This window comes from Sus scrofa, chromosome 18 (assembly GCF_000003025.6).
Source record: "Sus scrofa isolate TJ Tabasco breed Duroc chromosome 18, Sscrofa11.1, whole genome shotgun sequence".
In the NCBI taxonomy this organism is placed as follows: Eukaryota; Metazoa; Chordata; class Mammalia; order Artiodactyla; family Suidae; genus Sus; species Sus scrofa.
In genome coordinates this window covers 46979044-47006941 of record NC_010460.4, presented here as the reverse complement: position 1 = coordinate 47006941, position 27898 = coordinate 46979044, and the positions used below count along the sequence as shown (strand labels likewise).

The 27898-nt window shown below is 43.2% G+C and overlaps 1 long non-coding RNA gene across 2 annotated transcripts in view; it reads left to right on the top strand.

The window, feature by feature from the left end:
- Positions 20186-27898, top strand: part of LOC102165006 — a 320646-nt gene continuing 312933 nt past the window's right edge. For both annotated transcript variants that reach the window (XR_002340479.1, XR_002340477.1), the window contains exon 1: positions 20186-24382. This is a non-coding gene — a long non-coding RNA (uncharacterized LOC102165006). The remainder of the gene's footprint in view (positions 24383-27898) is intronic.

Genomic DNA, 27898 nt, shown 5'->3' with positions numbered 1-27898 from the left:
TTTAGCAGTAGGTCTCAGTGGTAGGAAGAGAGAATGTATAAAAGAATCACCTGTGTGCATGCGTGGGTTCATGTGTGTTTCACTCCCAACCTATACACTTCTTTTCCAAGAGAAAACCACATAATATCTAGATAGGTACCCAGTATCTCTGATGGGTGGGGTTTTGTGTGTGTGTGTGTGTTTGTGTGTGTGTGTACTTTGAAAAAACCTTGCATGTGATGCTGATACTTAATCTCCTATGTTAAGGATGATCAATTTTTGTGCTTAAATTTACAAACTTACTGTGTTCAATATTTATGTTTGATAATCAAGTGGCTATTTCCTTCCTTGTGCTCTCTGTAATTTAGGTCAGCTGCCGAATTATCCAAACAGGCAGGCTTAGTCATTAAGAGTTAACTTAGTTAACTAACTAGCCTTCTCCATGGTTTCATAAAAAACAAAAAACAAATCACTTACTCTTTTTTTCTTTTTTGGCTGCCCTGTGGCATATGGAGTTCCCGGGCCGGGGATCAGATCTGAGTTGTCGTCGCCACCTAGACCACTGCTGCTGCAACACTGGACCCTTAACCCACTGATGTGGGCTGAGGATTAAACCCGTGTCCCAGTGCTGCCAAGATGCTGCTGATCCCCTTGTGTCACAGTGGGAATTCCAGAACATTGATTCTTAACATATTTTATGGTATTTATGCATATGTAAATACACAAAATAGAAAAACCTTTAAGAAATACAATTAAATTATTATTGTTATTATTGCTCTTTTTGTCTTTTTAGGGCTGCTGCACCCATGGCCTATGGAAGTTCCCAGGCTAGGGGTTGAATCGGAGCTGCATCTACTGGCCTACGCCACAGCTACAGCAGCAGGGGATTTGAGCCATGTCTTCGACCTACACCACAGCTCACGGCAACACTGGATCCTTAACCCACTGAGCGAGGCCAGGGATCGAACCCTCAAGCTCATGGTTCCGAGTCAGATTTGTTTTCCGCTGCACCACGACGGGAACTTCCCAAGTTATTATTAATAGGTTCAGTTGGGTACTTTATTCCCAATCCCTCCCTCCCTTCCTTCCTTTCCTTTCTTTCTTTCCTTCCCTTCCTTCCTTCTTTTTATGGCTGTACCTGTGGCATGTGGAAATTACTGGGCCAGGGATTGAATCAAAATTGCGGCTGTGACCTATGGCAGCTGCAGCAACGCCAAATCCTTTAACCTACTGCGCAGGGCCAGGGATGGAAAACCACCCCTCTGCAGGAACCCCAGCCACTGCAGTTGTATTCTTAACCCACTGTGCCACAGTGGGAATTCCCACTTTATTCCCAATCGTTATCCATTCTTGTAACTGCTGTAGGTACCTCTAACTTTTTTAGAAGTATCAGTAGACTTAATTTAGAATTCAAACATGCCAGAGTGTGGGGGGCTCTAAAGATTCTTTGGAGTCAAAAGCTTTTGCCAAGATGCCATTGAAGTTTCAGTTTTGGTCTTTGTCACAATCACAAGGGATTATGTTTTATTTAGACTCAATTCGTAAGGACAGACTTATTTATTCCTTCTAGAATTCCTGCTTTCTGGCTGAAAGCCTAGATTCTGCATTTTTTTGGTGTGGGCGAGTGGTTGCATCTTTTCTAGTCTCATCACAGAAATAAAGAAATTTATATAACAATGTGAATATATAGTTTTATAGACTCTCATGACTATAACTTTTATTTCAATTGCTTCTATGTTCTAATATCTTATTACTTGAAGGCGTTTTACTTAACTTGCATTGTAAATATAACACACAATGTATTTTTAATATCTGTTGTGTTTCTAATTACAAATTTAGTCTATGCAGGATTTAATTTTTATTTTATGTTTTAAATGGATTGTACTAGGGTTTTAAACAGAGAAACAGTAGTTTCCAGGTGAAACTATATTTGATCATTTATTCTAGCTCTTCTCCCATTTGCAAATTAAATAACCTCATATTGCTATGTAAAGTGTCACTGAAAAGAAGTCATATCTGTTGAGCTCCTAGTGTGTACGTAGTACTATAATAGATGCTTTTCATACATTCAGGACATTCATTATGTCCCTGATAACTCTATGAAATATTTTAAATATAGTATTTAAAAACCTTGGTTTTTGTTTTGTTTTGTTTTTTGTTTTTTTAATAATGATTTTTATTTTTTCCATTATAGCTGGTTTACAGTGTTCTGTCAGTTTTCTACTGTACAGCAAGGTGATCCACTTACACATACATGGATGCATTCATCCATCATAAGAGATGAGATACAGTTCCCAGTGCTATACAGCAGGATCTCATTGCTTATCCATTCCAGAGGCAATAGTTTGCATCTATTAACCCCAAGCTCCCAATCCACCCCACTTCCCCCGCTTCCCCCTTGGCAACCACAGGTCTATTCGCCAAGCCCATGATTTTCTTTTCTGTGGAAAGGTTCATTTGTGCCGTATATTAGATTCCAGTTATAAGTGATACCATATGGTATTTGTCTTTCTCTTTCTGACTTACTTCACTCAGTATGAGAGTCTCTAGTTCCATTTATGTTTGCTGCAAATGGCATTATTTTGTTCTTTTTTGTGGCTGAGTGGTATTCCATTATGTATATATACCACATCTTCCTAATCCAGTCATCTATTGATGGACATTTGGGTTGTTTCCATGTCTTGGCTATTGTGAATAGAGCTTCAATGAACATGCAGGTGCATGTGTCTTTTTTAAGGAGAGTTTTCTCTGGATATATGCCCAAGAATGGGATTGCTGGGTCATATGGTAGTTCTATGTATAGATTTCTAAGGTACCTCCATACTGTTCTCCATAGTGGTTGTACCAGCTTACATTCCCACCAACGGTGCAGGAGGGTTCCCTTTTCTTCACACCCCCGCCAGCATTTGTTATTTTAAAAACCCTTTTTTTAAATGAATGAACTGAGTCAAAGAGGTTAAGTCACTTGCTCAAGGTTCTGTAGCTTTTAAATAGCTGAGCTAATTTCATTATTATCATCATTAATGATGATGATAATTTTTATAGCCACCATTTATTGAGTACTTTCTAGATGTCAAACATTGGATTTTTGAATACAAACGTATTTCACTCAGACATCAAAGAAGTCAGTATCTATATTTTACCAGTGGAAGATCAGGGAGGCTAAGGAAATTTTCCTAGTTGACACAGCTAGTTAGTGGCGGGGTTTGAACTTTCCAGTATTGCATTAAACACCTTCGTGTGTACTTCACGAACTAGTCCTATGTTGTGACGGACAGCATTATTAGAATAAGTGACCGTTTTCCACAGCCATCTTGAATGACAGCAGTTTTCATTCACGTGATAAACTATATCATGTCTCCCATTTTATAGTCTCATTGCTCTGTAGTCGTTACTTTCCGCATGCTCCTATCATAACCTGTATCATTGGTGATTTGGCAGCAATGGGTCATTTCCATGGTGATAAAACATGAATATATGTTAGTACAAATTAAGCATTTGCTTTATTCATCTGCTTTCCTTCCAGTCTAAACACTGAGCTGAAATCGAGACATTGGACATGATAGTTTATTGAAGGCTGACATTTCTGTGCAGGATTTGTTTGGCCAACTCTCGAAAGCCTTACTGAGTTTAAACTGTTCCAGAGGCATCAGTCAAAACACATGAGAATCATGGGGAAGGATGGTGCTTTTCCTGCACAGCTGCTCTGCAGAAAGGGGACTTGCATGGGGAGCCGTCTCAGCTTGGTGGAATGTTGTTAGGAGCAAGGGCTTTTCCTTCCTCAGGAGAAAAGCCGCCTCCTCTCTCACAGTCCTAAAGGATTCAGGAATTTCACATTGCTTGCATTCTTTTGATTCTTTTCCTGACTTTGATTTTGCTTTGGCACTTGTTAAAAAACAGAGCTGTCAGCACCTTCGTTTTTTGTTTATCCTGTTTCCCAGCCAAGGATAAGTGGTAATAAGTTCAAATTCCCACGTGCCTGCACTTGGCTGTGAAATGGCAAGTGGGATCCTGAGCATTCAGCTCCAGAGGGTCCCACCTCCCATCGCTGTAGGCTCTAATGGAAATCTTCCTGAGCCCTTCCCTCCGAGTTTCCTGGCTCCTCCTGGTTTCTGGGTGATGACCAGAGCCCCACCCAGGCTGTTCTCTGAACTGGGGAGGTGACCACTCCTTTGTTACGGTCAGCTGTCAGCTATGTAGCATGTCTAAGCCCTTCCCCTCTTGCTTTTGTAAGGATTCATTTCTTGTTTTTATCACTGAGATGCTACTGAGACGGAGTGTAATATCAGATTGCCAAAGTCCCTGGGAGAGGAAAGAAACGTTCAGAGACCTATCGTATGTATTAGAGAAAAGAGTGGCCTGAGCAAAGTTGGTGAGTAATAAGCTCATGAAACAGAGTTTCTTCTTCATAGGTCTCTGATGAGAAATACTCATAGGATCTTTATGTTTCTTAGAATATGGAACCTACTAGTGACTTGGTAAAGAAAATCTCTTAGTTGCTGAAGATTTAAGTAATGTTTTAATAGCATTTCAATTAATAGACTCAAAAAATTTATCTGATATCCCCTTATCCCCTTCATTCAGCAAAAGTTTCTTAAGCACCTGTTAGGAAAACGGTATTTTGGTTTAAAAAACACAAACACTAGAATCAGACAACCTGGTTTCAAATCCTGATTCTTCCATTGGGAGCTCTGTGGGCAAGTTACTTAACCTCTCCTGCCTTAGTTTACTCAATTTAAAAATGGAAATAATATGTGCCTCATAGGATTGTTTTGAGAATTAGATATAATACATAGGAAACTTGTGCATGTAGAAATCCCTTAACAACTGTTGTCATTAATACTTAAGGCCTGTACATGTTCCCACTGTAGTTACAACTATCTAAGGAAAGATCCTCCCCTGGAAATTGTTGATAATGTTTCTAAAAAGTCAAAATACAGACATAGGGAAACATAAATAAAACACAGTTAAGTAACAGTATGAAATCTGTCACATGGTTAAGTACCAGTGACTTCACTTTAAGGTTTGGGTAATATAGGCTGGAAGTTTTCACAGAAAGAGGTGTTTTTGTGCCTGTGTAGTCGGGAAGGCTTCAGAGAAGAGGAGAAAGATAGGATTCTCTTGATCCCAACTCACTTGACCCCTTTTCCATCACATTCTGATTGCCTCTTCCTACCATCTACCTCCAACCATCAACTTCATCTAGTTGAGTTTCTTACTGATCCCTAGCCACTTGCGCAGTTCCCTGCCTTTGCACACACATGCATTTCTTCCTTCCCTCCATTTTATTTTTTTCCCCAGTTGCCACAGAATCTCAAGGTAGATCATTGAACAGTGGATCATTTGCCCTAAAATAAGCCAGAACGCATGACCGTTGCTTCCCTGCCCTAGCCTCCCCTAGCTCATCTTGATCCTTGCCTTTATGTCAGTTTCTTACCCAGAAACTGCCCACTTTCTTATTAATTCACTCCTAAATATGACAGAAGGCCTTGGTGGTATCCAGAATCTAAGAGCTTGCATTATGAAGTTCTTAGTCTATTAGAAGTGGATCTGGAAACCATCATGTATGTCTTTATATTTATACACGTATGCATCTACCCAATTAAGCTGGAAATAGGAGTTCCCGTTGTGGTTCAGTGGTTAACAAATCCGACGAGGAACCATGAGGTGGCGGGTTTGATCCCTGGCCTTGCTCAGTGGGTTAAGGATCAGGTGTTGCTGTGAGCTGTGGTATAGGTTGCAGATGCGGCTCAGATCCCGTGTTGCGGTGGCTCTGGCATAGACTGGTGGCTACAGCTCTGATTCGACTCCTAGCCTGGGAACCTCCATATGCTGTGGGAGCAGCCCAAGAAATGGCAAAAAAAAAAAAAAGACAAAAAAAGCTGGAAATAAGTAATGATTGAATCCTGATAAATGCTGAGCATATGTCAAAGTATGAATGGTTGTAATTCCTAGGGTAAATGCCATCTACTTTTAGGTTAAATGCACATTATCTGTCAGACTGAAAACTCTTAGTTTCAAAAGGTAGAATTAAAAAATAAGTTCTTTAGGGTCTTAGAAGAGAAGTCTAGTCAAGGAATAGAACTTTTGAATGTCAGAGCTGACAGTGTCTCTCAATTAAAATGATTAATTGCATGGGTGCTGTTTCTGATTGCACAAGCCTGAGTAAGAGGCACTTTTTAAAACTGCCTTGTAGGTAGAGGCGTGGGGAGCCCTAATATGTCTGCAGAGTACCCGTGACGCAAGCGGCTGCTGCACGGGCCACACAGTATAACTAGGAGAAAAAATGAGACGCAGGTTTTCCCACTGCATCTGGCAACCCCTCCATCCTCTGAAAAAAAATCAGAGGGTCTTGAGTCATGTCATTGGTATTTGCTTCAGCCTTTCTCCCACCCCAAGGCTGTGCTTAAGCTGACTGTGAATTTCTGAGAAGGCTAGACACTGAGCTTTTCTAGAAAAGCGCTCCCAATTTGTTATGCCTGAACAGTCCCACTTAACATCCCACAGCGTCTCATGTGGTGTGAGATGTGGGGAGTCCTCTAATTAACTGTGTGACCTTGGGAAAGTCACAGTCATCGGGCTGAGTAATAACCATGACTCCTCCCAACTCTGTGCTGCCTGGATTTCCATCCTGCTCCCCAAGACTCTCTCCTCATTGGCTCCTAGTGGGAAATTCTGCAGATTGTGCCTAACAGGCTGTTAAATTATCTTAATTAAAGTGTCAGGGGATAAAAATTGAAGCTTACTCAGAGCTGCCACCCCAACCCTTCCCCAGCAAGCTTGGGAAGGCTTTTGCCAAGAAGATGCAGATGTTCAGTACTTAGTAAGCACTCTGTGAGTTAACGCTGAGCCTTTAGACACAGGATGAAATGGCAGTATGTACTCTCTTTTTGACAGACTTGCCGTAGGCCAGAAAGTGATGCCTCCATCAAATTCAAGACTTTATTTCATGAAAAAGGCTCTAACAAAGACTTAAGGGGAAAAAGTAGGAGAAAAAAATTCAACACCTTTTTCTGATTCCTCCTCTGCTAGGCCAAGGCAGCTCTGTTCAAAAGAGCTGATGTTGGGACTTCAAAGAAACAGACACAGTTGCTCCTTCTACGATGCTTCTAAGTTTGAAGAAATACATCTTGGAAGCTTTAGGCTTGGACCGTAGTTTTAATAAGAAAAGCAAATCCTTCCAAGATAATTAGGTCAGGAATTTTGTCTGGATTAGTCAGATACTCAGGTCAGTAGCAGAAATAGCATATGTTTATTAAGACAAAGCTGATACTACATGTTTTCTAAGAGGGAACAATCCACCAAAGTGGGAAATACATGACCAGTCTGACCTGACATGTAGATAGAATGGCAATTCTCTACCAGATGTGGCGCGAATAGCTTTCCAAGAGCTCCTTCCCTAAATCTTCCCAGCCCAGAAATTCCATATCTGAAAGCCCACTTGTTCTGAGGTGTTTAGCGTAACGGTTAAGAGTATACAGTTTAAAGTCAGACTGCCTTGGGCAAGGTGATGAAGTGGTATAAACTGGTACTTATTTTGTGGTGCTGTTATGTGTGTTGAATGAGTTAATATGTGTAAAAGGCTTAGAACAGGAACTGGCATGTGCTAAGAGTGCTGTGAAGGTCTCTAAGTTAAGCATCCATGTAGTGAGAACATTTACACTCCAAATACAGCAAGGAAATGGAAGAATACAAAATTATTGTTGGTCATTTAGATCTTAGAAAGAGTTCATTTCCTTGTCTGTTCTGAGGGGCTCTGGGAATCATGGGGACCTTGGGAAGCTAGAAATAAGGGATCAGAAAAACTGCTGTAGGAAGAGAAGAAGCAAAGCAAATGCTTCCCTGACTCAAGGTTTTACTTTTGAGCCAGCTTTCCCATTACTCTGTACATTTTAGTTTCCTATAAGATTCTGGTTGTAGCTTGTGAGCATTATTCTGCCAACCCTGGCTTTTATGATGGTGGTTCTTAGAGCACCTTCTCCCTTGTCTAGACAGGAATTAAGAGTACTTTTAGCATCTCTTCTTATATCCCTTGTCTTAATTGTCAGACCGTCAGTGGGCATTGTTGGTTTATTAACCTTGCTCCTCTTCTATTAGAGGTAAATGCTGGCTTTTCTTAACATGTAAGTTAGTGATAAACGTCTTTGCTCTGTTTTTTCTCCTTAAATAAGATTCCCTCTAGTAGGGTTCTCAGACTTGAGTATGCGTCAGACTCACCCGAAGGCTTGTTAAAATGCAGATTATCTGGCCCCATACCATTTCTGATGGAGTGTTTAACAAAGGGAGGCTGAGAATTTGCATTTCTAACAATTTTTCCAGGTGGTGCTGATGCTGCTGGCTCAGGAACCACAGTTTGATAACTGCTGTCCTCTAGTAGAGTTCCTACCACCATTAACTGCCCGGGGCGGGGGGGGGGCACTTTAAAATCCCTTATTGCCTGGGTCCCACCCCAGAGATTATGACCTTATCGACTTTGGGTATGGCCTGGGCTTTGGAATGTGTAACACAATACTTGTAGGCATAGAGGATTATGACCGAAACTGTTGTGGTTTGGGGCTGGGGGTGGGGGGAGTAATTTGCTTGTGTGTACCCAAGCTTTTTTCATCTCAAGGGCAGATCATAGTAGGATATAGAAACAGGCCCTTTTTATTAGCTCCCTCTTCAAACAAACAGACTCCTCCAAAAGCTGTTTTCGGGCGAGGATGACTGCATTGACCTAATTAATAAGCCAAAGCATTTTCCCTGGGATTCGCAGGAAAAGAAATCACTCGTATAGTCATGTGAATGATTGTGTGGTCAGTCCTGAGGGCAGGGTAATGAATAAATACTGCTGTCGGCGCTGTGACCCCATGGCCTTTTCTCAGCCATTTGGGCTCCCCTACGCTGTAGCTGCAGAAGCAGAGGGGCTCACGCTCACCTGCTGACCATGGTAACCATCAGGCAAGAATTGGGTGTTTTGTCCACCCAGAGCAAGTGGCTCTGAATCTGCTAGATGGAAGCTAGGCTATAAAAGCTGCTAGTGTACTATGGAAAAGGCTGATAATTGTGGCTCTTGTCAGACTGTAGGATAGAGGCCATGTGAAACAAGAAATTTAACTGGCTGTGGCCTTTACTTTATTTGATAAAGTATAGTTTACTTTCCACTTGAGCTTTTTATTGACTGTAATAATTCTAATTGAAATAAACATTTTGATTACAGCTCTGTTCAGCAACTGCTTAATAGGGAACTAAAATAACTTTCAATAATCATTTTGTCCAAATGGGATTCATTTAGCCTGACAGTTATTCCAGGCATTTATTGGCGTGAGGCAGGCTGGGAGTGTTTCCGAGCATAATTATGGGAACATTTTACACTGGGGTTAACCTTACCAAAATGACAGACTGAAAAGTGGTGTAAAGGAGCAAATAAAACCCATAATCTGCCGTAGAAACTCATAAATGGATCCCCTTTCCCTACTGTTTCTGATGCCCAGGGCTCTCGTTAAAATTAAAAGGAGTTTTCTTTTGAAGCTGACAGTCTGGCTGCAGGAGCACACTTTAATGAGGGTTCACCGCAGACCTGGCGCTTCTGGGCCAAGGGGAATTTTATAGCCACTAGGAATTCTTTGGGTTCAGCTGGGGGGATTTGGGCTGTAAGGTGGCCGGAGAAGGGCTGGGAGATATTCGTTCTGTTCAGCAAAGTTCTCCAGGCCCCGTTCCTTGGCCGAAAGGAGGAATGGGGGTCCCTGTCTTCTCTCCTGGTTAGAGGTTCAAGGAGATGGAGAGGCCAGACTTCCTGGAGCATTGATCCTTCTCCTTAATGCCCTTCCAGAGCAGAGCTGCCTGTTACAGGTTCTGTTTTCTTTCCTGGAAGCCACCTTCACGCAGCCTCCAGTCTGAACCACACGAGACCTTTGAGGTGTGAAGCTGGTTTGAAACCAGCATCTTCATGGGGAGGGTAACAGGAGAAATCATCATGGCTTCTGGGGTGGGACGTTGACTCATCCTGTTGCAGCTGAGATGAATCTGGTTATCTTATTGTCATCGGCAGGGCTGCGCTCAGTCTGCTAGGCAGTTAAGATAGAGCACAGACAAGATCTCGGGCCTTCTGAAGGGCTCAAGTTTCTTCTAGATGAATGGGGACTAGGTGAAATCCTTTGAAATCCTTTGAGGGGTCCGAGGGCAACCTTAAGTCCAAAACACTTTATGCAGGTTCATTAATGCTTCTTTATTTCAAATGCTATCCTTAAAGTTTTTTAAAAACTGGAAACCTATATTGCTGGAAATAAGTGTTCTTGAATGATGGAGTGATTGATCAGGTGCTCTGTGAGGCAACGAGAACTTGCTGCAGTTGTTCTGTGTTGGTTCGTTGGAGCTGCTCCTTTAAGGAAATCCTCTGCCGTTCCAGCTGAAAAGAGGAGAGGGCCTTTGGCAAGTGTCTAGGCAGCAGTTTCTATTTCCAGACTGTCCCCATATACTCACACGCTCCAGGGTGATGCTTCTGTTCTAGGTGCACCTTAATTTCATAGAAATACACACCTGAAGGAAACTGCTCTACCTCTCTGGACTTTCCAGTTACCCAGGCTGAGGCACCTTCTTTGTTCTTTGAGTTTGGTTGGGTTTTGAGTTAGTTAAAACCAAAAGTGGACGTTCCCTTCATGGCTCAGCAGTAGTGAACCCGACTAGGATCCCTGAGGATGTGGGTCCAATCCCTGGCCTCGCTTAATGGGTTAAGGATCCGGTGTTGCCGTGAGTTGTGGTATAGGTCAAAGATGCAGCTCAGATCCCGCGTCGCTGTGGCTGTGGTGTAGGCCAGCAGCTGTAGCTCTAATTCAACCCTTAGCCTGGGAACCTCCTTATGCTGCAGGCATGGCTCTAAAAATGCAAAAAAAAAAAACCCAAAAAAACCCAAAAACAACGCCCCCCCCAAACCAAAAGTAACCCAGCTAATAAACAGAATTAGGTGTTAATACACTAAAATAGCTACGGTGATAAGGCAAATTTCTACACCCGGATGGGAAGGACATTGTGAATCTCCTTAAAGGCAAGGCCTGATACACTAGAACTCTGCATTGAAACATTTTCTTAGTTGCTTCAACCTCTGCGTAAATAAAAATAGGATCTATTGAGTGTTGACGGAAAATAATTAAGTGCCACGCCCATATAAAAAATACATGTCCACAGAGCAGACACTACATCCTTATAGGAGTCACCAGCTAGAGTTTGCTGTGAAGTAACATAAAATGTCACCATCACAATCCGCTCTAGAACTGGCTGTACGCATTCTTGCTTCTGTGAGCCTGCATGCAAATCATCTCTGGTTTACATAATGGCCTTTGTTGTATTAGAAACTGTCATGGATCGTATACTTAAAAAAACCAAACTTTACTCTTTTTACAAGCCTCCCATAACCCCTGTGCATCCTTCCTCCCACTCCTCCCCCAAAGCCAAACACACATCACAGCTGAGAAAATGCCAAGGGCACGTTCTCTCCAGGGGAATGACTGGCTAGGATGTGATTGGAAGACATTGTTTTTCACCTGGAAAACCAAGGCTGTGTTTTGTTTATGCTGTTCTCATTAGAAATTGTGTCTGTCTTGGATAATCTCCTTGTCTACCTCCCTTTGTGAACACGAATTTGACAGAACTGGGGCAGAGAGAAAACAGATTTGTTACAACCAACAGTTATTGGCACACAGCTCTTTGACAGGAAGGATCACGTCCACATGTTTATAGAGGACCAGAGGTGTGGGGAAATCAGTTTGGGGGAAGAGAGAGTCCTATTCTAAGCCACGTAGAACACCAAATGGATGAAAACTGCAAAATGAAATTTCAGTTCTAGAATTTTGGGCTGAAGTGGCTTTTGTGATGAAAAGAATTATAGTATAACAACTCTGTGCCATCTGGGGAAATCTGGAGCATCTCTGAGTGTAACTTTGAACTTCTGTAATTGCAACTGTAGTGGATAAGGACTGCTTTGGCTTGCATTCTTCTTTGCATTTGTTCTGAAGTCAGGCACCCCCAGTGATTCGATTCCTCTTCTGAGCAGGTAGTAGGTGAGGTGACGCAGTGCCATATTTGTGTGGTTCTTTGTTCCATGTATGCTTTTTGTCCCTGGAAAGGGGACTATGCATTGACCACTGATTTAACTTCTGGGTAGTTCTGGTTGCCCATCTCTTTCTCATGGTCCGTTAATTTTAAGAAAAGAAAGATAATGTCATTCCATTTTCAGTAGAAATGCAATTACAAAAAAACCAAAATGGCTACATTGTTTGAGAAGAACAAACGTTCACTGATGTCTCAGGACTAGCTAAGATTGCCAGGTCAAATTCATCTTCAAGCAAAGCTTCTTCCTGGACAAGTTCAAGTCTTTGATTCCACTGCTTATTGTTTTCATTATCTGTATCCTTCCCAGTTTCTCCCCCAGTTTGTTTCTGTTGTAAGTTGAATTATATCCCCTTCAGATTCACAATGTTGACGTCCTAGTCCCCGTTACCTCAAGGTGTGACTTTTTTTGGAGATGTTTTTGCAGATGTCATTAGTTAGGGTGAGGTCATACCGGAGTGGAATGGGCCGCTAATTCAGTACGGCTGGTGTCCTTATCCGAAGGGGATATTTGGGCACTGAGACACAGGGAGAGCACCATGTGAGAATTGGAGGGACGCTGCCATAAGCCAAGGAACTCCCAGAAACCGAGAGACCTGGAACAGCTACTTCCCTAGAGCTTTCAGAGGGAGTATGGCCCTGCCCATGCCTAGATCTCTGACGTCCAGCTTCCAAAACTATGAGACAATAAATTTTTGTTGTTTAAGCCACCCAGTGTGTGGTATGTGGTCATGAAGCAAACTAACGCAGTCTCTCATCATCACTACTCTCCAAACACGTACGCACACGCGCGCGCACACACACACACACACACGCGCGCGCGTGCATGCATGCATGTATACTCCAAACTTGAGCTCTCCTTTGTTCCATTTTAGCAGGATCTTAATAAGTGACCACTTAGTTAAACTGCACCTCTCTAGGGTCTGCCTGGACCTCCATAACTGCAAACCCCGTGCTGTGTTCCGTGCAAACCGCGACTAAAAGATGTCGAGCAGGTGCGCGCTTACTGGAGGCCCCTGACCCACCCCAGACAGTCCTGCCTGCAGAGATGCCAGCAGCTCTACAGGCAGACTTGGAAGAGCCTGATACTGCTTTTCCCAGAGCAGGCTTGCAGTTTAGCAGCTCTGTCATGTCTCAAACCGAAGACGTCTTCGTTCATAGGCCAGTGCGGAGAGACTCGGAGAGGGACGGCGCTTTCCACTGGGGTGAGAGTCAAGGGGCTGAGGTTGGGGACAAAGGAAGCCTTTCCTCGTCTCTCTATCCCACAAGTCCCCCCCGTGCAGTTGGCAGCTCGAGGCTGCCCCTCGGCTGAAACCCCACCGTGTCCCCGTCGTTGGTTGGCCTCAAATCCCAACCTGCCCGTGGAACATTCCACAGCTAGTACAGCTTTCCACAGCCTCCTTTCCTTCCACCCCAGAAGGGTCCTCAGAATCTCTGTCTTCACTGACTAGAAAAGAGTTTCAATTCATTATTGTCCTCCAATCTTTGTTCAAACCCAAGAGAGCTCACAAGACCCTCTGGACACCCTGCTGTTGGGGATAGAAGGGAACCAGGAGGGAACGTATTTTGCTCAGAGCAGCACTTTCAGGGCCTCGTGTTCAGAGAGTGACATTTGTCCCTGGGAGTAAACTCTAAATTACATCACAAACGAACAATTTAAATGAAAGCTGGCATTTCTGACCTGACTGCTGGCAGCCACGATCATGCTGAAAAGTGACATCATTTATGACATTGGCAGTTAAGAAGCGTAGGGTTTGAAACTGTAAAACAGTTTCCAGGCCTGATTTAATATTGATTTTGCTGTCAGGCTAACGTTAATATTTAAACAAATGTTTAATGTTTAAAGAGTTTGGTTTTTCCCTTTTCATTTTTCTGCAGCTTTAACCCAGGGTTGTCTATGTCGTAAGGGTTTCCCCTTGGGCAGCTTCCATATGATGCTGCCCTAACTTGAGCAGCGCTCTGATTTAGCACCCCCGAATACATCATGGCTCTAAACCTTTTTCTTTTCCTTTGAGATGGCAGGACTGCCCTGTTACTCTGTGTCTGCAATTCCCGTGGCATGCATTCTGTGATGTTGTATGGTTATGATTTTGGTATGTTGTTGGACCCCAGGGGCCAGAGTCCTTCCTGTAGGGAGAAGATAATTTCTCACCTGAAGATTTAGATGGTCCCGGCCACCAGCTTCGGAAGAGGCACACTAGGCTTAGATAAAGGTGTGCTCAAAGTGCAGTTCCTTATTATTTCATAAATTTGTGGTAAGGGGGGGGGCAGATTTTGTTTGGTTTTAGTTGGGCTAAAACCAGTAAGGATTTTTTTGTCCATATTTGGTTCATGTAATTATAGTGGAAGCTGCTTATATCTGGGACAAGATGGTGATAACAGCAGGAATCACAACGTTTGAATTTCAAGAGGAAAGTGAGATTCATGAATACACTGTGGGGAGCCACTTTCTAGTTGTCCTTCCATCCAGTGCTAAATTTAGACCACCTAATAAATCACCTGGCAAAGCCCAGCTAGAATGGAGTAAAACAGGTAAGTTATGATATGTGCAGGGCAAAGGGGGCAGTATTTTGTTTTAATAGGGAGTCCTTTCCCCCTTGCATTCTTAACTTAGACATCCTGCCTATTTCTTCTGGGATTTTCAGAATTTCCCCATTTCTCCTGCTACAGAGATAAAAAGGGCAGCCAATTTATGAACTGTGTACCATGGGGATTATAAATCTCTCATTTGTCTGCTCTCATTCCTATCTGATGTAGTTTTCAAAACAATAGCCTGAATTCTGGTTTTTAACATGTTATCCAGCCAGAGACTGAGCTTGACATTCCAAGGACCAAATGGGCTTTCTGTTGTCTAAGATATTCCTAATTAGCCTGTCTCACTTGGTTTTCAGCTCACATGCATTATAAATACATAAGGAAATTCCATATCTTTTGAATAACCCCTTTCTCCTTACCCCCAATTACAATTATTCCTCTTTCTGAGTGTTCTATTTAGAACTACCAAATCTCAAACCACCAAATCCAGGGAATGCTTCATTTGTTAGAAAAATAGAGGAAATTTAGGAAGCCAGACTCAATCTCCAGTTCAGTTTCTTATATGACAATCTCTGGGGATCCCCTGTGCCTCATCTTTGATGTTTGGGAGTAATTCCTGCCTCTTTGTGGAAGTAAAGGTAATGTTTTTAGCCTGTTATGTCAATCTTCCAAAAAGGTTGTTGATTTCATACGGCAGCAACAGAGAGACAACCTTGACCCTTGGAGTAAAGCTTGTGTGTGTGTGTCTGTGTGTATCTGTGAGAGGGAGGGGTGAAAGAGAGAGAAGAGGAGGAGCAGAAGGAGAAGGGAACGCAGAAGAGAAGAATGAGGAAGAGGAAGAAGGGATGAAGGGGATGGGAGGTGGGAGGCCATTTAGACTAGATTATACCTCACTATCTTGATTGGGAGAGGGGTTCCTATTAAAATGCAAGTCCTTAGACCCTCTACTCAGACCTAATGAGTCAGAATTCCTGGGTATGTGGCTACATAGCTCTTATAAAACTGAGGTTCAAGATCCACTGTTATCAGTCATATCCTATCTACTCAGGATAAGTTAAAAAAAAGCAATGACTCCTGACAAAGCAATAAATACAAGGAGATGTAGAGGAAAGGCATACAGGGCAGCTTAGGACCAATATCCTCCTCAAACACGATCAAAAAGATTGATGGGAAATGGACCGACACTGAGTGGTGTTCTCTTAACTGGGATGCATGGTCAACCCTGGCCACCAAACTGTGTTATCTCTCAGTTTCACTGTGACCGGGGACCTCCACATTATTTCTGAATCAGAGGAATCTGATCCCCCTTTAACAGACCCCAGGCTTTCCCATAGTTTTTCTTATTGCGCTTCCGTCATAGGAAATGTCAGCTGTCACCTCTTCTGCCTGGAGAGTTGCTCTTGGTAAATCCCTACATCGGGAGGGCAGCAGCAGGCAATGCCAGCGTCAAGGCCTGGTGTGTTGGCATCCCACAGGGAAATCAACCGGAAGAGGTCACTGGGCAGGCAGAATGAAAAGGAGCAGTTGCGCATGGGACGAAAAGGTGGGAGAAGACACAAAGCTGAAAGAAGGTTGCTGCTTTGAGACCTATTAGCTACTAATTTGCATGTCTCCTTTCTTTGAGGATTCATCTGCTAGGGAGAGAGACGGCCTATGGATGGCAAGTGATGTGTTTGGGGTGGGGGAGCCACTAGTGGAGGAATGCATTATCTGCCCATCTGATGGGAAAATGTAACCTTACCCTCACTTCATACCTCCCCTCAAAAATAAAAATAATACTTGAGGTCGCTGCTGTCTGTCACAGATGGTCCCAGAGTCAAGCACTGATTGATGACAGACTGGCATTTACCGGTGGTAATAAGGCTCTGGGAGATCAGCAAGCAAGTGAAAATAAAGGTGTAATGATTGGATTATATATTCTCTCTCTGTGATTGAAAACAATATCAGACAACTGACTCCAGCGCCAGACAGATTACATAAGCACAAGTTAAGTGGTGGAATAAAAATGAGTGATTTTCCTCCTTGACTTAAATACAGCACTAAGTAGTGTGCCCTTGAATTCAGCAGAAAGCAATTTCCTCCTCCCCAGTAACAGCTAGGGGGCATTGCAAATGCAAATTGAGTTAGCTTTGCATTTTTAATATTCCACATATCCATAATTCACTGCTGAGATTTTAGAGATGTTATTGCTACTACTTGGGCACATTTAAATTATTTTGCACCTCTGAACTTCTGCATTAACTTTAACATTGGTGCTTAAGATAAATGTTCTAATCTATAAGGAGGTCTGTGCTCGAAGAAACGAGTCCCTGTGACTGGGAGCTCACAGGAGTGTAGGACTGTTATCCAGCTTGATGTTCTCCTTCAAAGGAGTGCTTGTTGAAATGAATCTTAACTAATAGGAAAAGATAAAAACCTCAACCATTATATTACAATGTGTGGCCATCTCTAGAAAAAACGTAGGAGCCCAGGATGTTGCTCTGAGCAGTGGCATAAGAAACATCTTATAGACCCATTGTGTGCAATGAGAATTTCATCAGGCAGTCAATAGAAACCCATTTTTTTTTTTTTTAAACCTCTTCCATATTGTGTAACAGAATTAAGTTTACTTTACGGGGAGTGTGTGAGACTGGGGAATAGCAAGAAATGGGAACCAGCGTGCATCTTGCTGTGTTTTATGAAGGAAAATATCAGCCTCATATCCCAACCATTAGGGATCGTTCTTGACCTGAGGGTAGTTAAGTAGCTAGTGGAAGCTGAGTCTGAATCTTGCTAAATTATCATTTGAGAAGTACAGCTGGTATATATTCTTCCTATCCGATTCCACTGGGTGTGTTATTCCTTTATGAAACTTCTGCTTTCAGGTGTGGCAGAGGTGGCTTCAGGGGAAACTGACAAAAGGAGGATGATATTTCAGAAGAACAAAATAAGTGATATTCCCCAAGTCCCATTTTCTTCCTTCCTTCCTTCCTAATCTGGGAAATTTATTAGGACACTTTGGGAAATAGACTAGGGTTCTGGAGAAAAATAAGTTAGCATATGTCCTTGTGACCCAGCAGGAATCCTTTACACTCTGGGGTGAGGGAACCTAATTCCTTCATTTTTTTCCCAAAGTCACGCTTATATTTTAGATCAAAGTATCAAATTAAAGATCAAATGTCACTAAGTTGTCATGAGCATTCTGAACTATAGGTCATTAAAAAGCATCACTTCCCAGCTTACTCAAGAAGTCCATGAGTGTCCAGATAAAGACTTGGATGAATATCCAGTTCTGTTTACAGTGAATTATAAATAGAATGTCAGTCAGATTAAACCCAGTACCCTTCTCCCCACCTTTCCTCCTTTTACCGCGCGCACACACACACACACACACACACATTTTGTAAGTCATGTGGGATCCAGTTCATATTGAGAAGTTTGATCAACTGAAAGCCACGAATGCTGTGGCTCACTTAAAGAGCTGGCCAATTCTTCCTCCCTCCCATACTTCTCTCTTTTGGACTGAGGGTAACCTCCTCTGGAATGGGGATGGTGAAGAAATTTACTCATCCCCCAGCTATCTCATGGCTGAGCCCCTTTTGGTCCAATGCTCAAATTGCCCTGATTTCCAGGAATCCACGGGCCGCCCAGAAATCCTTAGATATTTTCAGCTCCACTCTCACTTCCTTGCTAACCAGCCTAAAAGAGACCCAAACCAACAAACAAAACATTAAAACCAACCTGTCTATTGTGTGGAAAAGCTTTCGTTCCGTGATGGAGAGGGGATCCCTGGTTCTCCCTCCCTCCTCATTCCTCTTTCACGTCCTTGTCCTGGTTCCTGCTTTTCATTTTCTCACCAGAAGAGTTCTTCAGTCTCCTCGGAAATCTCTCTTTCCAGAGAGATCTCTGACGTCCAGTCTGGTGTTGCAAACACCAAGCAGCTGTAGCATTCTTTCATTCAAAACAAGGTACCGGAGTTCCCGTCGTGGCGCAGTGGTTAACAAATCCGACTAGGAACCATGAGGTTGCGGGTTCGGTCCCTGCCCTTGCTCAGTGGGTTAACGATCTGGCGTTGCCATGAGCTGTGGTGTAGGTTGCAGATGCAGCTCGGATCCCGCGTTGCTGTGGCTCTGGCGTAGGCCGGTGGCCACAGCTCTGATTCGATCCCTAGCCTGGGAACCTCCATATGCCGCGGGAGCGGCCCAAGAAATAGCAACAACAACAATAACAAAAAAGACAAAAAGACAAAAACAAAAAACAAAAAACAAGGTACCGAGTGAGTGTCAGCATCCCAGGCACTGTTCTAAGTGTCGGGGTACAGTAGTAAATTCTACAAAAATCTCTGCCTCTGGAGCTTACATTCTACCAGAGAGAGAGAGGGGCAGTACATTCAGTAAGGAAGTATGTGGCGTTCCTGTGGTGGTGCAGTGGTAACGAATCTGACTAGTAAAAGTGAGGACTCGGGTTTGATCCCTGGCCTTGCTCAGGGGGTTAAGGATCTGGCATTGCCGTGAGCTACAGTGTAGGTTGCAGTTGCGGCTCAGATTGGCGTGGCTGTGGCTGTGGCTGTGACTGGGGCTGTGACTGGCAGCTACAGCTCTGATTTGACCCCTAGCCTGGGAACTTCCATGTGCCATGGGTGTGGTCCTAAAAAGACCAAAAAAAAAAAAAAAATAGGAAGTATGTTATCACTTTTGTTAAAAGGTGATAAACGCTGTGGGGAAAATAGAGCAGAGTAACTGTTCTCAAAGGAGGGCTGCGCATCCAGCGAGTGTGGTCAGAGTAGCCTGCCCGAGGAGGGACTGGCCAGCAGACTCGAGGGAGGGAGCCCCACAGCAGAGCTCTCTAGGTGGAGAGATTGGGGGGTCTCATCAAGGACCAGCGAGGCAGCCATCGTGGCGGGAGCTGATAGAACAAGGAAGAAAATTGTGGGGCATGTGGCGGCAGCCTGGGGAGGTTCTGGAGGCCATTGCAGAGACATGGGCTTTTACAATATTTCTTCTCTCTGTTTTTTCAAGGACAAATTATACCAAACTCTAGGTCCTTAGGGAGCCTGCTTATCTAATATATTCAAGTGATTTATAATTAGCATATAAATTGTATATAAAAGGCACTTCCAGAAGGCTCAAAAAGTTTGTTCTCTTTAGCAATATAAGTACCTTTTTTTGTAATATTCTTTTCACTCTTGGTTCCAAACAACTCTTAGTTGTTTTGCACCCTTGAGCCTGTTTTAACCCCATAATGGATATATTCATCCTAATGACTATCTAAATTCACAAATTCCATACTGGGTGCATTTTCTTCTGCATATAGTGTTACAGATAAGACAGAATTCGCTTCTTAGCATAAGGTTAATAAGACACAGGAACCTAGGAGTTCCCATCGTGGCGCAGTGGTTAACGAATCCGACTAGGAACCATGAGGTTGCGGGTTCGATCCCTGACCTCGCTCAGAGGGTTAAGGATCTGGCGTTGCCGTGAGCTGTGGTGTAGGTTGCAGATGAGGCTTGGATCTGGCGTTGCTGTGGCTCCAGTGTAGGCCGGTGGCTACAGCTCCAATTTGACCCCTAGCCTGGGAACCTCCATATGCCACGGGAGTGGCCCAAGAAATGGCAAAAAGACAAAAGAAAAAAAGACACAGGAACCTAAAAAATTGCCTACAGTGAATTAACGGGCATTCACCCAACTCAAGTTAGCATTTAAATGTTTATTTATGGTAAGAGGAGAAAGGAAAAAAATAAATATTTTGATAAATAACAATTTTGATAAATAAACATTAGTTTAGAAGGAGATATAATTTTATTTTGAAATTTTAATTGGTGATGATGATGATTGGTAAGGAAATCACAATTTAATTGGGAGACACCTGACTTTTTTTTTGCTTTCTCTGGTTGCTCTTGGGCATGGTGGTTTAATGCTAAGATGTTTTTTCTTTCCCGTTTTTAAAGTTTCATTGAAGTCGAGCTGATTTACAATGTCGTGATCATTTCCGCTGTACCACAACGTGATTCAGTTATACACGTACACCCATCCATTCTCTTGCAGATTCTTTGGCCACATAGCTGATCACAGAACATTGGGTCGAGTTCCCTGTGCAGGTCCCCTTGGCCAGTCATCCCATGTACCTCAGTGTGCACATGCCAGTCCCAAACCCGAGTCCATCCCTTCTCCCACCCAGCCTGTCCCCTTTGGTAGCCGTCAGTTTGTTTTCAGAGTCTGTGAGTCTTAAAATAACTAACATTTAAACTATATTTTCATGTGTGCTTTACAGTCTGCTTTACTCATGGTCTCGTTGGATGCTTGTAACTGAGTGGGCAAGTGTTGTCAACGCTGTTCTTCAAAGAGAAGCTACAGGGTTTATCCCAGGTCACACAGTGATGGGCAGAGGCAGGACTTCAACCTAGATCTTCTGACCTAAAGAGCAGTTCCGCATGAGGAACCGCCGCTACCCATAGGAATATGAGCTAAAATTAGGAGTTGAGAACCATGCTTTAAAATTCAAATATTAGATTTTGGGGCCCAGATGAAGCCACGGATGGCTGAGAGCTGCACCTTGAAGTGAGTAAGGAAGAGAGCAGGTGGAACAGAGGGGAAAAGCCAACCGAGCTCACCCTGCAACAAGGTGAAGGGGTCAAAGAAGAGTGGGCAGGGAATTGTCTGCGATGTGCGAATGAGAGTTGTCATCTCCTAGAGAAGTCGAAAGCCTGTGTTCTAAGACTGCAGTGCGTTTAAAGTGGAGGCGGGAAAAATAAGGGGACCAGATTCCTTGCAAAATAGAAGAGTTTTCACCTGGTCAAGGATGAGACAGCTGTTTATGTTTCAACTTTGTACACACGCTTACAGAGAGTAACTGCTTTCAGTACCCGGAATAGTGGTACAGCTGGGGTTGACTACCCCAAAAGCCATTCATGAACCAGGGAAATAGAGACTTATTTATTTATTTATTTACTTATTTTTTATTCATTTACTTATTTAAAGAACTCTAGGAGGGGTGCAAATTATGAAGCGTCCAAACTCCTGGTTTTAGTCCTTCTAACTTTCTTCTGTTTAGTTGGTTGACCACTAAGTGCCTGTTGCCCTTGCTCCCTGCTCCCCAGTAACAGCACAGAGTCTGTACCTCCTGCAGCCAGGAGTGCAGTGGTTTCAGGTTTTTAAGAGAAACTGTATGGAGAACAAAATAATGCTTCAAAAATTTTAAAAAATTGTGTTTTTTTGTTAAAAGCTCTCCCTTTCATGAATCATGTTCCACAACCTGGAGGTTCTCTCTCTCCTCAAAAATCTTTCCCCGTGTGTTCCTGTTCATTGATGACCGCTTCCATTTCTTCAACCCATGGGCCACGAAGCTGGATCCATTGGAATCTTTTCATCCTGTTCTATAACCTAAGCTTTCAAGTTTCACCTCCATCACAATCTTTAACGTGTATCTTGCTCAGAGACTCAGGCACTGAAAATGTAGTTTTACAAGTAGAGCTACCAGGAGAGCCCCTTCCCTCTCAATACCCTGCTGTTTTTTGTTGTCCACCTCTGGCTCTTAATCCCCATGATTCAGCAGGGGGCTGCTGTGAGCACCCTAGGCCTTTTGCACGTTTCACCAGGGTAATGGGTCGTGTGGCCCAGTGGATAAGGACAGGGTCTCAGCAAACCCGAGAAACAGAGATCAAGTTAGTGGTTGCTGGGTGGAAAGTGGAAGAGGTGGGGGGAGGAGAGATGGGAGTGGCTGCTTAAAGCATGCAGGGCTTCCTTTTTCATTGATGAAAATATTCTCAATCTAGATAGTGATAATGGTTGTCCAATGCTGTGAGTGTACTAAATGGCACTGAATTGTACACTTTAAAATGGTTAAAATGGTGAATTTTATGTTATGCGGATTTTACCACCATTAAAAAAAAAAAAATAGAACCTCTGCATTCTAAGATTTTCTTCAGACCCCAGTTTTCATGGTTGGAAGAAATCAGAGTCTCACACCTGGGGTTTTTCTGTCACCTGTAACCTCACTTGATGTGCTTTTGACTTTGAAGCAGAATCGAATCACTTAACTGTTTTAATTTTTTTGCAAGCAACCTTCATTTTTTTTGCAAGCAACCAACTATACAAAGAATGTTGTGATTTTTGTAGATTTCACTGATGAATGGAAGGTGTTTACAGGAGGGGTAACATTGCGGAAAAGGAAGGATGGGCCATAATGCTCCTTTATCTCTTTTCTAATGTTTCCCTTTTCCTTTTGAAGCCTCTCCTTCTCCCTCTTACAGTCCGTACTCTATTTGCCCCTTCTAATATCTGGAGTAACGCCCCTTCGTGTTTGTAGACTCCGCTTTTATCCCAAGAACTTCTCAAGACATTCTCCTGACCGGAACTGACCTCCTGGGGGCGCTGAGAGATGGTGTTCTCTACCACCTACCAGGATTTACAGCAGCGCAGCTCTTCAGCATGTTCCATTTACACTCGACTAGCACTGAGTCTTGGGTGAGGAATTAGTGATGCCTGGTATTTCCCAGCCTGTGGGCAGCCAGAAGGGCAGAATTAAGACAGCTTTTTCTAAGCTTGTTGTATACCTAATACTCCCTAAGTAGAAGATGTCAGTAGTCTGTGTGACACCCCGTGCCCCATTCCCCTGGCAGATGCAGCCAGTGCCAGGGCATGAGGGTTGTTCTCTGGATTGAAGGCTGTAGTTCTGTCTGTAGTGGCCCCCCCCGAGCAGGCAACCGTCTCTCCAACAGTTCTTGGCAACCCTGTAAATAGGTACATGTTGTCTTTAAGGGAAAGCTTGACCCATCAGCTCCTTACCCCATATTTGATCTTTTTTAATGATTAACTGAATTATTTGTTAAAAGAACCACTAAATTAAAACAATGATTGTGATGCAGATAGCATCTCCAGAAGCAAATCTGTTTAATCTACAAACTACTCAGATCATCTAAAAATGATAACATTTTTAAGGTCTTGCTATTATTCATTACATTAAAGGTTACTGTTCAAATGAATTGCTCAGGATAGGAAAAAACAAATTTTACCTTCTGTTCTAATTGGTGAGTGATATGTGAACTAATCAGAAACCTGTGCCGTGGCCTCCATTAAGGCACCAGATGTATTTGGCTGAGGAGAGATGTGTTGAACAGCTTCCGCCTGTAAGTGCAGAGGATAAATGGATGGTGACATCATTGTACCTTGACAAATAGAAATTGTATCATGCCCCCTTTTTGCTTTTCATTACCAAGGATGATTTATTTCAGTGGCTTTCAATTCATAAGCCTATGGATTGTCTGTAAAGTTAAAAACCTTTTAAATTTGTAATTGAAATAGAAATGGTTAATAGCATTCATGAGCCACACTATGTAATGTTATTGGAGCTGTTTTTTTCAGTAAAGATGCATCATAAACAGGTGTTGGGAATTTATAGCAGGCAAATTTGTGAGCCTGGCCTTGTTTCCCAGCCAACCATAATGCGACATTATCGTAAATGACATGACATGCGACCCTGTTGCGTTTCATCTTCATCAAATATGGAGTAATACGGGAAGGTCTTGGAATGAAAAGTTAAAAGAGTTAATAGAATTTTTTGTATCACGAAAAACAAGTGGAGGCTCTCCCATAACCTTTGTTCTCCCAGTAAATCCTTTGTTTGTTGATCTACTTGATTATTTTTAGTTTCTGCTCCCTGTGATGCCTGGGGATTTCCGTGCATTTTCTGTTATTACCCAAGATTACATGTCCTTTCTTTTCACCCAGGCCTGTGAATTTGAGAGCCTGAAAGGAGGCATGTGCCTGTGCTTGGGTAATCTAGTCCCTTGTCTAGATTACAAGGACAGGTAAGTCCTGGATGCTCAAGAGAGGAGATTTGAATGGATTGCAAAATACGCAAGATTGATTTTGTTTGTCTGGGATGCGAAGCAGGAACTAAATGGTTTTTTGAAGAGGGAAAGGTGTGTGTGTGTGTGTAAAATAGGTGGGGAGTGTTGGGGGGGAGGGTGGGGAGGAGAAGTATGAAGAAGAGAGACATCTTAAGTAAAGGGTATAGACTAGAGGATGACATTCTTACCATGAAGACTTCGTATTGAGGAGAGGAGGAAATTAGACTCACGACCTTGAGCTTGGGAAGTAGATGAGGGAGGAGATACATCAGGAGCCACGGAGACACTGAGTCGGAAGGAGGACACCTTGTTTATCCTCCTGACTGTAAAGGAGAAGGGTCTTCGTGAGTCTCGGGTGCACAACGAAAGGGGAGCCTGAGAAGTAGTGAACCTCCTAGAAAGCAGCACGTAGGAGGCCGTTCAGAACTTTTGTCAAGTTGAACATACTTTAAGCCTGTGACGGTGTCTCAAGGCCAAAGGAGTTTGCAGAGGGGCAGTGTCGATGCTGCTCCGTCCACTGCCACTCGTTTCTAAATGGCTTGTTAGAAGGCCCTCCGCAAGGCGGACACATCTCCCCGCGAGTCTAGCGGCCAAATCGCTGTCACAGAGTAAATGGGATTACGTTGTCGGGAGAGACCCGTGAGCTAACTTGTCATGCTGCTGACACCCTCCTGGTAGCTGCCCAAACCTTGCTGACACAAGGCCATTGCTAACAGAGAAATTGTCAGCCGCAGCGCTGCCTGTGCCTTTACATCACATTCGGATGTTGGGGGCCGGGGCGGGGGACTGTCCTGTCCAGTTATCGCACCAGTGCTCTTTGGCGTTTATGCCACACATTTTTTTTTAAAGCATTTACAATCCTATACTATGCTTATCCCACATCCAGTCACCCCTCCCTGCCCCTGCCCACACATGTCTTAGGTTCCAACAGTGTTTTTTCATTCTTTTCAGTATCTTTCACAGAGGTTCAGCACTGACTTGATTACAGCATCTAGTTTTTTACTCTGAAATTTTAAAAGAACTCAGACAAGGTCCAGGAAAGCACAAAGTATAACACAATCAGAAGGTTATACAATAGGCCCAGGGAGAAAAGTTTAAAGGAATTGAAATAATTTAGCTTCGAAAAGAGAATAATGATGGGTAACAGTAGTATTCAACAGAGTCTGTAAGTGCTACTTTTTGGGAGGTTATTAGGAAAAATTAAAACCGCCTCTATCATATTCACTTGATCCATGGTCTCTTGGTTTTTTCAACTGAAAGTGATTTTGAATACTTTTATTTCTTCATTTATTTTGGGGGTGGGAAGGCTGGGAAATGAAGAGGATGAGGTAAAGTGAAGGCGGTTCCATTCTGTGAACTGGAACCCTGGGGAACAGACCCTAAGTAGCAGGAGGAGGAAAAGAACATCAACATGGAGTTGGGATTAGGCTTATGGAATTTCTGGGCCCTCAACATAAATTCACTAAATTTTCTTATTGCTTCTCTAAAAATGTGGCAGCTTGTTTAAAAGCAGACTCCCCAGCTCACCCTTACCCTTGTGAGAACTGAGAATGATTAGGTCAGGAAGGACAGCCATGCTGGACTCTCTTTTCAGGAGCACCCAAGTAGGAAAATCACGGAATTTGTTCTCAAATCCCGAGTACGAGGCCTGACACAGAGAAATTTATCTGCAAAGGTTGGTTGAAGTGAATTAAACCCAAACCTTCTGGAGTTCCCATTGTGGCTCAGCGGAAATGAACCTGATTAGTATCCTTGAGGATGCAGGTTCCATCCCTGGCCTCGCTCAGTGGGTTAAGGATCTGGTGTTGCCACGAGCTGTGGTGTAGGTCACAGACTCGGCTCCGATCTGGCGTTACTATGGCTGTGGCATAGGCCAGCAGCTGTAGCTCCGATTCGACCCCTAGCCTTGAATTTCCATATGCTGCAGGTGTGACTCTAAGAAAAAAAAAAACCAAAAACCCAAACAATTTTTGAATTGGATTAAGGGAGGCACTAAACTTTAAAACAGGAGTAGGTTCCAAATTCAGAGTCTTGACTCTCTTAAGTGGGTTGGAAGGTGAGGAGGTAGAGAAAACTATTGAAGATATCTCATACTAAGTCCTAGATTGGAACAGTAGGTTTTGAACTTTATAAAGAAAAGGACTGTAGCTTGCAAACATAAAGAAAAGGACTGTAGCTTGCAAACATCTGGAAAATGGGAGGGGTTGTTTTTTCTATGTCAGTAATTCCCAAGGAACAATGATACCATCAAGTTTACTTTTACATAGCCTGGTCCATCATGACAAAGTAGGAAAGTGAAGGAATTCTTTGACCCGGGTTACCTGCTGTGTGGATTGAATTGCATCCCCTCAAAAGATGTTGAAATCCTAATCCCTGGTCCCGATACATGTGATTTTATTTGGAAATTGCATTTGATTAAGTTGAGGCCAGGAGCATGGCCCCAAATCCAATATGTCTGTGTCGTTATAAAAAAGAAAAAATCTGGACACAGAGACACAGGGACAGTGTAATGTGAAGCCTGGAGTTTTGCTGACACAAGCCAAGGAACACCAAGCTTTTGGGTGAACCACCAGAAACCAGGAGAGATGCGTGGAGCAGATTCTCCCTCACAGCTTTCGGAAAGAACCAACTCTGCAGCTTCCTTGGTTTGGGACTTCTCGCCTCCAGTCCTTCAAGACAACGCATTTCGGTTGTTTAAGCCCTCGAGTATATTGCGTTTGTTATGACAGTCCCGGGGAACTAATACCCCTGGATAAAGGAATCAAACTCTTCCTCGTTTAACAAATACAACCCTGGCCGTGGGTCTAAGTAATCTGCAAGGGGGCTCCTCCCTCTTTCTTAGAGTAGCTAAGGGTTTCACGCGCTCCACATTTCAGAGGTTTACAGCATGTACCAGAGAGAATTCCTTCCCTTTCCTCTCCTCACCCTTCGTCTCACGCTGAGTCACAGTTTCAGGGCTGGATATTTATTTGCTAAAAGCCTTAGATAGCAATAGATTTTGTTTTCCAAATGTTTTCTTAAACTTCTCGTTGCCAACACTTTATTTCAAAATAGCCGTCAACCTGAGCACTGGTGCACCGTGTCAGTTCAGTGTTTTAGCCTCCAAATGTTTTTTGGGGGATGGGTTTTTATCTGTTGGAGCTGAAATAGCTGTCATCACTGCTTCTCCTTGTGGAAAATTGCCTAGGGGCAAACAAGTCATTTCCCTTGTCTCCTGATGCATTTCACACTAAGTCATCCTTTTGTTCTAGCAACAGCAAAAAATAAGCATTTGTCAAAAATTGGCGTTAGGCAAAGGGCTGATGACAAGAGAAAGATGTAAGCTAAAAATGTAGACTGGCCAGAGACAAAATGTTGAAGCAAAGTTTATCTTCATTCTCTTAAGCCGGCCCTCACCTCTTGTTCACTGTTATCTCAAGACACTCCATTCGTGCCAGATGTTGTTACCCCACTTTTTTATGCTGCTACAACTTG